Genomic DNA, 13,789 nt, shown 5'->3' with positions numbered 1-13,789 from the left:
GGGCCCCAGTGAAGGTGGGCCAACTTGCAAGTAACGACATAATGTGCTTAAGTCAAATTTGTAAATAGGAATATGTTGCCTCGAAACCCCACAAAGGCCTAAAAGATATTGGGCCTGTTCTAATAATGTGGGTGCTGAGAGTGTCAATAGCTTATAGTTTCTTAACAGAGTCAGGGATGAAGTAGCCCTCGGATTAGCAAATAATTTCAAGAATTTAATGGAGGTGACCGGAACTTGCACTATGTGTTGGACAATGGCCCATCCTCTTTTTCTGAACTTCTTTGTGAGTCTTTGTTGGTCCTGAATGGGTATGTTTAATGAATCTTTTTGAAGAGGGACTTATCAATGCAATATCATACCTATGCTCCTGGGGAAAGTCAGATGCATTTAAGATCTTTCCTGCAAAGACTGTGTGTGATGGCAGGGCTGTTGAGGTACCTCACCAGCGTCTGGGTAGAGGTGGATTGTGCCCCTTCCGAGGTGAAAGCAAACTGTGATGGAGAGGCTGTTGCAATGGCTACTGAACAGAACATTATTAGCCAAATCCACAAGAGCAAAATATTTACCAGTTGCTGATTGAACAGAGTCAGCGATTTCAATCATATTGGATAGTGAGCCTTAACGGGAGTGACCATGGCATTAGGGTTGTGGTAATCCACTGCCAGGCACCTTTATTCTTTCCAAGTTTAAAAGTAGGCCAAATTGAGTTGTTGAATGGAGAAACAGTGGGCATAATTACCCCTTCTCTAAATATATTCCCTTTAATGGGTTTGACCTTTGAAGGCCCTGTTTTCATTTACATTGGGACATATTAACAATTTTAACTGGAGGAAGGTCCATGGAGTCCCATTGTGACAAGCCAATTTGTTAGTGTCAAGGATTTAATTTAATTTTAGTTTTGTTACTCACTGGATCAGTGTCCATGACCACTGTGAGATATACTGGCGGGGGGGGGGGGGGGGGGCGGGGGGGGCGGGGCAATGAATAGTATGCTCATGTGAAATTTAGGCAAGTCAGTAGTTCTGCTAATTAAGGTAAGGCATACTTGTTTGTTTTCTCTTTTGTGTTCAGTAACTCCCTCAAGATTACAGGGGGTACCTTGTTTAAATTTAGTGAGATCCCCAGTATAATATGAGCTCCAGTATGGATTAAGGCCATGAAGATTTGCCAATTGGTGTATTTCAGCAGACATTAAAGTTAATTCAGAACCTATGCAGTAGAGGTGCAAAGCCAATCCACACCCCTTTATATTTTTTTTATGTATAAATTCTTTCAGTAAATTTTGGATTTTCAATTGCATCGAATTGTGTTTAAGTTTCTTTTGTTTCCTCCCCCTGTTTCCAGGTTTCTTTCTTTTCTTGCTGCCTCACTCTGGTTCTCTCTCTCTATTTCTTCTTCCTTCCTCCCTTCTTTCCTTCCTTCCTTCCTTCCTTCCTCCCTCCCTCCCTCCCTTCTTTCCTCCCTTCCTCCCTCCCTCCTTTCCTTCCTCCCTCCCTCCCTCCCTCTCCCATGCCCCCTCTCTTTTCTAGGATTACTAGAATTACTTATGAGAGAGGAATTCTTGCTACTCTGCTCATATGTATAAATTTCTTCCTCCAGAAGGCCTCAAATCAGTATCATCAGGGTTTAAGGCCTCCCCCACAGAAATAGTTGAATTAACTCCTTAGTTGTGCCACAAGGGTGCCCTATGTGTCTTCCCCTATAACCCTGAAGAAGAGGATCTCTTTTTGGCAACAGAGGCATAGGCAGCAGCAGCAGAAAAGCATTTTGTAGGGTTCTCATACACTATCTGCCTTTAAGAGTGTGACCTCAGTATGCTACAGAATGACTGCTTTTCCTCTCAATGAGTGATCACCCGATAGGACCATATATTGCACAGGTTGTAGTCTTTCCCCTGAGAACTTCATAGAATGGGAGCCAACACCTGCTTAAGACACACACCAATCTTCACAGGGTAACAGTCATTCCCTTGATCTTGGCGTTGGTCATTACTTACGGAGGAATCAAGAAACACAATTCAATACGAGACACACAGATAAGTCTGCGCCAAAACACATGACACCTTAAGGAGGGCTCCAATCCCATAACTGTCTCCAAATGACAATGATTGAAACTTCTGACATAGATCAGTTAAGTCTGTAACAGAGGCCTTGGTAGAACTCAATAAATGTGGCACAAAGCAGCACAGCTCAAGTGCAAGCTTGACAGCAGGCAGCAATACAACTCAAAGAGCTCACTAGCCAGAAAGCAGCGGCTCAAAGTGCATATTGCCATGCTGAAAGCTAAAACAAGAAAAGAAAGGTCCCTGTGGTAGCAGTCATCATCCAGACATCCTGCTCACAAAACCAATTATTGTGAACACCCTCACTCAAAATGTGGTTCCACTATTGAGACTGATGACTCCACACACACACACAAAGATGGTATGAAAATGATATTATTCACATAACAGAGCTCTCTGGAAAGAGTAGGGCAGGCCTCCCACGCTGGTCCACATATGGCTTGAAAGAGACTGGAGTGGATTTATTACGGTGGTTAGGGGTTGGGCCAGGCCAAGGATTCCCGCACATGGTCTGAAGTTCCCACTAGTCATGAATGGGGCGGGGATCACCCAGGCTTTCTAATCAGATGGGGAAGGAAGAGGGGTGGGGATTAGAAGCTGTCAACTGTCAAGCATCATTACAGTAAGAGTGCTTTAACATCCAAAAAGTTCAATCACATAATACGCAAATTTACAGAATAAAAAGAGAGGAGTCAAATGGTCACCTCTCCCTCCAAATAGACAGGAAATATTATACTTAATAGTGAATGATAAAAACTTTCCATTGAGATCAGAAAGAAAAGAAAAACCATATCACCACAATTATTCAAAATTATACTGGAGTTTTAGCCAGTGCAAGTCAAGACAAAAAAATAAATATCTTTCTTTTTTCACACACACACACACACACACACACACACACACACACACACACACTGTATTTTATTTTTACAAGAGATAAACTGACACCAAGCACTGTAAATGGATGACCACAACAAAAGCAACAATGAGTGCAATTACCAAACACGAAGCACACTCATACTATGTCATAATATTGACATTCAGTCCAGTAATCCTCCACTGTAACAGCTCCTTTACTTTGCAGTGAAAATTGATTTGTATATTTTTTGCCTCTGAGTCCTTGTGGGATTTTTTTTTATTCAAACAGAAAGTCACAAAAACTATAATCATCCTCATCAGTTCACTCAGTCCCATGTAATTAATTTTTTTAATCTTGATTTTTGTTAGCACTTTTATGAATTCATCAGTTTTCCATTAGAGTTCTGAAATGCTTATTCATTCAGTTCAGCAGTAAAGTCAGTTACCAGAAACCTGTACTCATCAGAGTCTTTTCCATAAATTCCTTGAAGATGAAACCCTTTTATAGAAACATTTTTGCAAAAGCATCAGAGTACACCCAGAACTGTCTGTAAATGACAAAAGACTTAAAAATGACCACGGTTAAATATTTGATGAAAGTTCATAATAATGCAATTGACAAGGAAATTTAGTTATTTCTGAGATATACATTTTAAAGTAATAACTAGAATTATGACATAACATTACACCAGAACGTATAAGATTTTTAGAAATTTCATGTAATGTCTGAAACATTTATATTAACATATTTCCATACAAATAACCCAAAGAAAGATTAATATTAGTTGGGTGTTTTTGTTTGTTTGTTGTTTATACTGCAGGTTCTTATTAGTCATCAATTTTATACACATCAGTGTATACATGTCAATCCCAATTGCCAAGTTCAGCACACCGCCATCCCCACCCCACTGTGGTTTTCCCCCCTTGGTATCCATACGTTTGTTCTCTATATCTGTGTCTCAACTTCTGCCCTGCAAACCGATTCATCTGTACCATTTTTCTAGGTTCCACATACATGCGTTAATATATGATATTTGTTTTTTCTCTTTCTGACTTACTTCACTCTGTATGACAGTCCCTAGATCCATCCACATCTCAACAATGACTCAATTTCGTTCCTTTTTATGGCTGAGTAATATTCCATTGTATATATGTACCACATCTTCTTTATCCATTCGTCTGTCAATGGGCATTTAGGTTGCTTCCATGACCTGGCTATTGTAAATAGTGCTGCAATGAACATTTGGGTGCATGTGTCTTTTTGAATTATGGTTTTCTCTGGGTATATGCCCAGTAGTGGGATTGCTGGATCATATGGTAATTCTATTTTTAGTTTTTTAAGGAACCTCCATACTGTTCTCCATAGTGGCTGTATCAATTTACATTACTACCAAGAGTGCAAGAGGGTTCCCTTTTCTCCACACCCTCTCCAGCATTTGTTGTTCGTAGATTTTCTGAAGGAAATAAATATCTTAAGGATTAGAAAAAAAGAAAGAAAACCACAATTACTCACGTATGACATGATTCTGTATGTAGAAAATCAAAAGTCTCCTAACTATTAGAACTAATAAGTGAATTTATTAAGGTCACTAGAAAATAAATATAAAAATTAATTGTATTTCTATATACCTACAAGAAACAATTAGAAAATGAAATTTAAAAGATACCATTTTCAGTAGCATCAAAAATATCTGATATCTAGGAATAAACGTAGTCAAAGATATGCAATACTTATACACAGAAAACTACAAAAGTTTATTGAAAATGTAAAGAAACTTAATAAACAGGTATGTATATACTATCTTCATGGATTGGAAAACAATAATGTAGATATGTCAATTTCCTCCAATTGAACTATGGATTCAAAGCAATTTCAATCAAATTTCATTTGGTATTTTATGAAAATTTATAAACCTATTCTAAAATTTGTATGGAAATGAAAAAGATCTAAAATAATCAAAACAATCCTGAAAAAGAACAAAATTCTTATAGTTCCAGATACTGAGAATTATTAGAAAGATATAGTAATTAAGAGATTGCAATATTGAGGAAATGACTGAAAAATGGACCAATGGAACTATATACAGAAACTGGAAACAAACCACACGTAGACTCACTAGATTTACAACAACGGGGCCCTTGAAGTGCAATAGGGAAAGGATGGCTTTGCACAATAAATGATGCAAGATCAGTTAACTCTCCATATGGGAAAAAATGTATCGAGTCCTAATTCAAAACATTCACAAATATCAGTTTCAGCTGTATGATAGTTCTATATGTGAAAGGTAAAATAATGTATTTAGAAGAAAATAGAATATATCATTATGACCTGAGGATAGGCAAAATATCTTAAACATCATAAAAAAAATGGCTTCCCTTAAAAAACAATAAACTTCTTTCCATAAGACACAAAGAGAACAAAACAGCAAGCCACAACCCAGGAAAATACATACTACAATGCTACATGATCCATCGATGGTTGAATCCATGGATGCAGAACTGCAAATACAGAGGGCCAACTGTAAAGTTACACACAAATTTTCAACTGCATGGGGGCCTGATACCCCTAACCCCTGCATCGTTCAAGGATCAACTGTATTGTAAGATTCTAAACTGCTGCGGTTTTGTCAGAACCTAATCAACCTGGGGGAAGAGAATGCCTGACTCCAGCTTCCTCTAGCCAGCCTGTCCCACCTAAGGGGTGAAAAAAAAACCCTGAGAAGCACACGTGGAGTTCACAGCCCCGGGGCACAAGTTCAAAAAAAACCAGGACCTAATCATGGGACTACAGAATGCTTTCTTTCCCCCACACCTTACCATCACATCACTAAAGGCCTATTTAAATAGCACAGTTTCTTTCACCCAGTACATCATGGTTGGCTTTCAACAAAAATTTACAAGGCATACTAAAAGGCAAAAAAAAGAAAAGAAGCTTGAAGAGACACAACAAGCAATCACAAGAACCAGACTCAGATATGGCAGGAACATTGGAATTATCAGACCAGGAATTTAAAATAACTATGACTAATATGCTAAAGGCACCAATGGGGAAAAAAGACAGTATGCAAGAACAGATGGATAATGTTAGCAGAGAGATAGAAATTCTAAGAAAGAATAAAAATAAACACTAGAGATCAAAAACCCTATAACAGAAGTGATGAATGCCTTTGATAGTTTCATTAGCAGATGCGGCATGGCTGAGGAAAGATTATCTGAACTTGAGGATATGTCAATAGAAACTTCCAAAATTGAAAAGCAAAGAGAAAAAAAAAACAGAACAGAATATCCAAGAACTCTGGAATAACTATAAAAGGTATAACCCATGTGCTGTGCAGTGGGAATACCAGAAGAAGGAGAAAAAAAGACAGAAACAGAAATAATATTGGAGGCATTAATGACTGAAAATTTCTCCAAATTATTGTCAGACACCAAACTACAGATCCAAGTTCAGATAACACCAAGCACGATAAGTGACAAAACAGAACCACAAAAAACAAGCAAACAAAAAGACACCTAGGCATATTCAAATTGCAAAAAAATCAAAGATAAAGAAAAAAATCTTGAAAAAATATTTTAGGAAAAAACAGCTTACCTACAAAGAATACCTTTGATTTCTTCTCAGAAACCATGCAAGCAGGATGAGAGTGGCATGACATATTTAAAACATTGAAAGGAAATCAAAACACCAACCCAGAATTCTGTACTCTGCAAAACTATCATTCAAAAGTGAAAGAGAGGGCTTCCCTGGTGGCACAGTTGTTGAGAGTCTGCTTGCCGATGCAGGGGACACGGGTTCGTGCCCCGGTCCGGGAAGGCCCCACATGCTGTGGAGCAGCTAGGCCTGTGAGCCATGGCCGCTGAGCCTGCGCATCCGGAACCTGTGCTCTGCAACGGGAGAGGCCACAACAGTGAGAAGCCCGCATACCAAAAACAAAAAACAAAACTACCAAAGGTAGAAAAAAAGTGGAAAACAAAAATAAGAACAAGGGCAATGACTAGAAAACTGTAACAAAAATGGTATTGATTGAACTATATTGATGATCACTTTACACAACAATGATCTAAGTATACCAATTAAAAGACAGATTAACAGAATGGATCAAAACAAAAGACCCAGCTATAGATTGTCTACAATAAACCCACTTATATAAAGATATATATAGGTTAAAAGTAAAGTGATGGAGAAAGATATACCATGTTAACACTAACTGAAATAAAGTTGGAGTAGTTGTATTAATTTCAGAAAGAGTAGACTTCAGAGCAAGGAAAATTATCAGGGATAAAGAGGGGCATTACCTAATGATAAAGGGATCAATACTCCAAGAAGATATAACAATCTTTAACATGTACATACCTATAACAGAGTACCAAAATGCATCACACAAAAAGTGATAGAATGGTACAGAGAAATAGATGGCTACTATTATAATTGGAAACTTCAACCCTTCTCTATTAGTGATGGGAAAATCTAGCAGACAGAAACTCAATAAGGACATAGTTGAACTCAACAGCATCATGAATTAACTGGATATAATTGACATCTATAGAATACTTCATCCAACAATAGCAGAATACACATTCTTCTAAAGCTTACATGGAACACTCATCAGGGTAGAAAGAATGAAATCGTACAATCCATGTTCCCAGACCAAAAACAGAAATAAATCAGAAATGAATAACAGAAAGATAGCCAAAAAATCTTTTTAAAATGAGGAGACTAAACAACAAACTTCTAAATAACACATGAGTCAAAGAAGAAATCTCAGGAGAAAATTTAAACTATTTTGAACTAAATGAAAATTAAAGTATAACAACTTAATTTTGTGGGATGCAGCAAAAGCAGTGCTTAGAAAGAAATTTATAGCACTGAACACATATATTAGAAAAGAAGAAAAGTCTAAAATCAATAATCCAAGTGTTCATCTTTGGAAACTAGAAAAAGAGGAACAAAATAAATCCAAAATAAGTAGAAGAAAAGAAATAATAAACAGAATTCAATGAAGTTAAAATAAGAAATTAATAGAAAAAAATTAATGAAACCCAAAACTGGTTCTTTGAAATGATCAATAAGATCAATAAGCCTCTAGCCTAGTTAACTAAGAAAAAAAAGAGAAAAAACACAAATTACTAATATCAAAACCAAGGAGTGGACATCACTATAGATCCCATGGACATTAAAGAAATAACAAAGGAATACTCTGAACAACTCTGTGTCCACCAAGTTGATAACCTGAACGAAATGGACCAATTTCTTGAGAGACGCAATCTGCCAAAATTCACACAAGAAGAAACAGACAATCTCAATAAGCCTATATCTATCTAAAAATTGAATCAAGAATTAATAACCTTCCAAAACAAATAGCATCAGACTCAGGTGGTTTCTGAGCCTGATGAAACTCAGAAAGTTTTTCACTGGTGAAAAACTTAAGGAAGAAATTGTACCAATTCTATACAATTTCTTCTGGAAGACAGAATCAGAGAAAATATTTTCTCATTCTACAAGGCCAGCATTGCCTTAATACCAAAATCAAAGACATTATAAGAAAAGAAAACTATAGTCCAATATCTCTCATGAACTTAGATGCAAAAATTCTCAATAAAATATCAGCAAATCAAATCTGACAATGTATAAAAAGATCAAGTAGGATTTATTCCAGGTATATGAAGCTGGTTCAGCATCCAGAAATCAATTAATATAATCCATCACATCAACAGACTATAGAAGAAAAATCACAAGATTATATCAATAGATGCAGAAAATGTATTTGACAGAATCCAACACCATTCATGATAAAAACTCTCAGCAAGCTAGGAATAGAGGGGAACTTCCTCAACCTGACAAAAAAAATCTACAAACAACCTACAGCTAACATCATATTCAGTGGTGAGAAAATAGAAGCTTTCCCACTAAGATCAGGAACAGGGCAAAGATGTTCCCTCTCACCACTCCATTTCAGCATTGTACTGGAATTCCCAGTTAATGCATTAAGACAGGAAAAGGAAATAAAGGTGTACAGATTGGGAAGAAAGAATCTTTGTTCACAGATGACTTGATTGTTTATGTAGAAAATCCAAAAGAATTGATAAAAAATACTCCTAGAACTAATAAGCAATTACAGCAAGGTTTTAGGATACAGTGTTAATATATAAAAGTTGATTGCTTTGCTTATACCAGCAATGAACAAGTGGAATTTGAAATTAAAAACCCAATATTATTTACATTAGTATTCTCCAAAATGAAATATAATACTTAGATATAAATCTAACTAAATATGTAGAAGATCTATATGAGGAAAACACTAAAACTCTCATGAACAAAATCAAAGAACTAAATAAATAAAGGGCTATTACATGTTCATGGATAGAAGGACTCAATATTGTCAAGATGTCAGTTCTTCCCAACTTAATCTTTAGATTCAATGCAATCCCAATCAAAATTATAGCAAGTTATTTGGTGGATATCAAAAAACTGTTTCTAAAGTTTATATGAAGGCAAAAGAACCAGAATAACCAACACATTATTGAAGGACAACAAAGTTGGAGGATTGACACTACACAGTCTCAAGACTTACTATGTTATGGTAATCAAGACAGTATGGTATTGTTGAAAGAATAGACAAATAGGTCAATGGAACAGAATAGAGAGCCTAGAAGTAGACCCACACAACAATAGCCAACTGGTCTTTGACAAAGGAACAAAGGCAATACAATGGAGAAAAGATAATCTTTTTAAATAAATGGTGCTAGCACAACAGGACATCCACATACAATAAATTAATATAAAGACAGACATTACACCCTTCCCAAAAATTAACTCAAAATGCATCATAGACCTACATGTAAAATGCAAAACCATAAAACTCTTAGAAGATAATATAGGAGAAAATCTATATGACCTTAAGTCTGGTAATGACTTGGATACAACACCAAGAGCATGAGTCATGAAAGACATAATTAATAACTTGGACTTCATTAAAATTAAAAACTTCTGCTTTGCAAAAGACACTGTCAAAAAATGGTAAGTCAAGCCACAAACTGGGAGAAAATATTGGGAAAAGACATATCCAATAAAAAGACTGTTATCTGAAATATAAAGAGCTCTTAAAACTCAACAATAAGAAAAGTAACAACCTAATTAGAAAATAGGCTAAAGATCTTAACAGATACTTCACCAAATAAGATATACAGATGGTAAATAAGTGTATGAAAAAAATGCCTACATCATATTTTATTAGGGAAATGTAAGATAAAACAATGAGACACCACTACACACCTACTAGAATGGTGAAAATCCAAAACTCTGAGAACACCAAATCCTGACAAGGATGTAGAACAACAATAACTCTCATTCATTGCTGGTGGAGTGCAAAATGATACAGCAATGTAGGAGACAGTTTGGGCGTTTCTTATAAAACTAAGCATACTCTTACCATACACTCCAGCAATTGCACTCATTAGTATTTGTTCAAATGAGCTGAAATTTATGTCCACACAAAAACCTGTACACGAGTTTCACTAGGTCCCATTTGTTTATTTTTGTTTTTATTTCCATTACTCTAGGAGGTGGATCAAAAAAGATCTTGCTGTGATTTATGTCAAAGAGTGTTCTTCCTATGTTTTCCTCTAAGAGTTTTATAGTGTCCAGTCTTACATCTAGGTCTCTAATCCACTTTGAGTTTATTTTTGTGTATGGTGTTAGGGAGTGTTCTAATTTCATTCTTTTACATGTAGTTGTCCAGTTTTCCCAGCACCACTAATTGAAGAGACTCTCTTTTCTCCATTGTATATCCTTGCCTCCGTTGTCATAGGTTAGTTGACCATAGGTGCGTGGGTCTATCTCTGGGCTTTCTATCCTGTTCCATTGATCTATATTTCTGTTTTTGTGCCAGTACCATGTTGTCTTGATTACTGTAGCTTAATAGTATAGTCTGAAGTCAGGGAGCCTGATTCCTCCAGCTCCATTTTTTCCCTCAAGACTGCTTTGGCTATTCGGGGTCTTTTGTGTCTCCATACAAATTTTAAGATTTTTTTGTTCTAGTTCTGTAAAAAATGCCACTGGTAATTTGATAGGGATTGCATTGAATCTGTAGGTTGCTTTGGGTAGTATAGTCATTTCACAATATTGATTCTTCCAATCCAAGAACATGGTATATCTCTCCATCTATTTGTGTCATCTTTAATTTCTTTCATCAGTGTCTTATAGTTTTCTGCATATAGGTCTTTTGTCTCCCTAGGTAGGTTTATCCCTAGGTATTTTATTCTTTTTGTTGCAATGGTAATGGGAGTGTTTCCTTAATTTCTCTTTCAGATTTTTCATCATTAGTGTATAGGAATGCAAGAGATTTCTGTGCATTAATTTTGTATCCTGCAACTTTACCAAATTCATTGATCAGCTCTAGTAGTTTTCTGGTGGCATCTTTAGGATTCTCTATATATAGTATCATGTAATCTGCAAACAGTGACAGTTTTACTTCTTCTTTTCCAATTTGTATTCCGTATATTTCTTTTTCTTCTCTGATTGCCATGGCTAGGACTTCCAAAACTATGTTGAATAATAGTGGCGAGAGTGGACATCCTTGTCTTGTTCCTGATCTTAGAGGAAATGCTTTCAGTTTTTCACCACTGAGAATGATGTTTGCTGTGGGTTTGTCATATATGGCCTTTATTATGTTGAGGTAGGTTCCCTCTATGCCCACTTTCTGGAGAGGTTTTTTTAATCATAAATGGTGCTGAATTTTGTCAAAAGCTTTTTCTGCATCTATTGAGATGATCATATGGTTTTTATTCTTCAATTTGTTAATTGTTAATATGGTGTATCACATTGATTGTTTTGCGTATACTGAAGAATCCTTGCACCCCTAAGATAAACCCCACTTGATCATGGTGTACGATCCTTTTAATGTGTTGTTGGATTCTGTTTGCTAGTATTTTGTTGAGGATTTTTGCATCTATATTCATCAGTGATATTGGTCTGTAATTTTCTTTTTTTGTAGTATCTTTGTCTGGTTTTGGTATCAGGGTGAAGGTGGCCTCACAGAATGAGTTTGGGAGTGTTCCTTCCTCTGCAATTTTTTGGAAGAGTTTGAGAAAGATGGGTGTTAGCTCTTCTCTAAATGTTTGATAGAATTCACCTGTGAAGCCATCTGATCCTGGACTTTTGTTTGTTGGAAGATTTTTAATCACAGTTTCAATTTAATTACTTGTGATTGGTCTGTTCATATTTTCTATTTCTTCCTGGTTCAGTCTTAGAAGGATATACCTTTCTAAGAATTTGTCCATTTCTTCCAGATTGTCCATTTTCTTGGCATAGAGTTGCTTGTAGTAGTCTCTTAGGATGCTTTGTATTTCTGCAGTGTCAGTTGTAATCTCTCCTTTTCATTTCTAACTTTATTGATTTGAGTCCTCTCCCTCTTCTTCTTGATGAGTTTGGCTAATGGTTTATCAATTTAGTTTATCTTCTTAAAGAACCAGCTTTCAGTTTTATTCATCTTTGCTATTGTTTTCTTTGTTTCTATTTCTTTTATTTCTGCTCTTATCTTTATGATTTCTTTCCTTCTGGTAACTTTGGGTTTTGTTTTTTCTTCTTTCTCTAGTTCCTTTAGGTGTAAGATTAGATTGTTTATTTGAGATTTTTCTTGTTTCTTGAGGTAGGCTTGTTTTGCTATAAAATTCCCTCTTAGAATGGCTTTTGCTGCATCCCATAGGTTTTGTATCATCGTGTTTTCATTTTCATTTGTCTCTAGGTATTTTTTTATTTCCTCTTTGATTTCTTCAGTGATCTCTTGGTTATTTAGTAACATATTGTTTAGCCTCCATGTGTTTGTGCTTTTTCATGTTTTTTTCCCTGTAATTGATTTATAATCTCATAGCATTGAGACAAAAATAAACAAATGGGACCTAATGAAACTTAAAAGCTTTTGCAAAGCAAAGGAAACTACAAACAAGATGAAAAGACAACCCTCAGAATGGGAGAAAATATTTGCAAATGAATCAATTGGACGAAGGATTAATCTCCCAAATATATAAATGGTTCATGCAGCTGAATATTAAAAAAAAACAAGCAACCCAATCCAAAAATGAGCAGAAGACCTAAATAGACATTTCTCCAAAGAAGACATACAGATGGCCAAGAAGCACATGAAACCTGCTCAACATCACTAATTATTAGAGAAATGCAAATCAAAACTACAATGAGGTATCACCCCACACCAGTTAGAATGGGCATCATCAGAAAATCTACAAACAACAAATGCTGGAGAGGGTGTGGAGAAAAGGGAACCCTCTTGCACTGTTGGTGGGAATGTAAATTGATAAAGCCACTATGGAGAACAGTATGGGAGTTCCTTAGAAAACTAAAAATAGAATTACCATATGACCCAGCAAGCCCACTACTGGGCATATACCCAGAGAAAACCATAATTCAAAAAGACACATGCACCCCAATATTCATTGCAGCACTGTTAGTTCATGGAAGCAACCTAAATGCCCATCGACAGACAAATGGATAAAGGAGATGTGGTACATATATACAATGGAATATTACTCAGCCATAGAAAGAAACAAAATTGGGTCATTTGTAGAGACGTGGATGAATCTAGGGACTGTCATACAGAGTGAAGTAAGTCAGAAAGAAGAACAAATATCGTATATTAATGCATATATGTGGAACCTAGAAAAATGGTACAGATGTACCGGTTTGCAGGGCAGAAATTAAGACACAGATGTAGAGAACAAAGGTATGGACACCAAGCGGGGAAAATGGCGGGGCGGGGGGGGGGAATGGTGGTGTGATGAATTGGAAGATTGGGATTGACATATATACACTGATGTGTATAAAATTGATAACGAATAAGAACCTGCTGTATAAAA

The sequence above is a fragment of the Delphinus delphis genome, chromosome 11 (assembly GCF_949987515.2).
Source record: "Delphinus delphis chromosome 11, mDelDel1.2, whole genome shotgun sequence".
In the NCBI taxonomy this organism is placed as follows: Eukaryota; Metazoa; Chordata; class Mammalia; order Artiodactyla; family Delphinidae; genus Delphinus; species Delphinus delphis.
Note: the sequence above shows the minus strand (reverse complement) of the source record.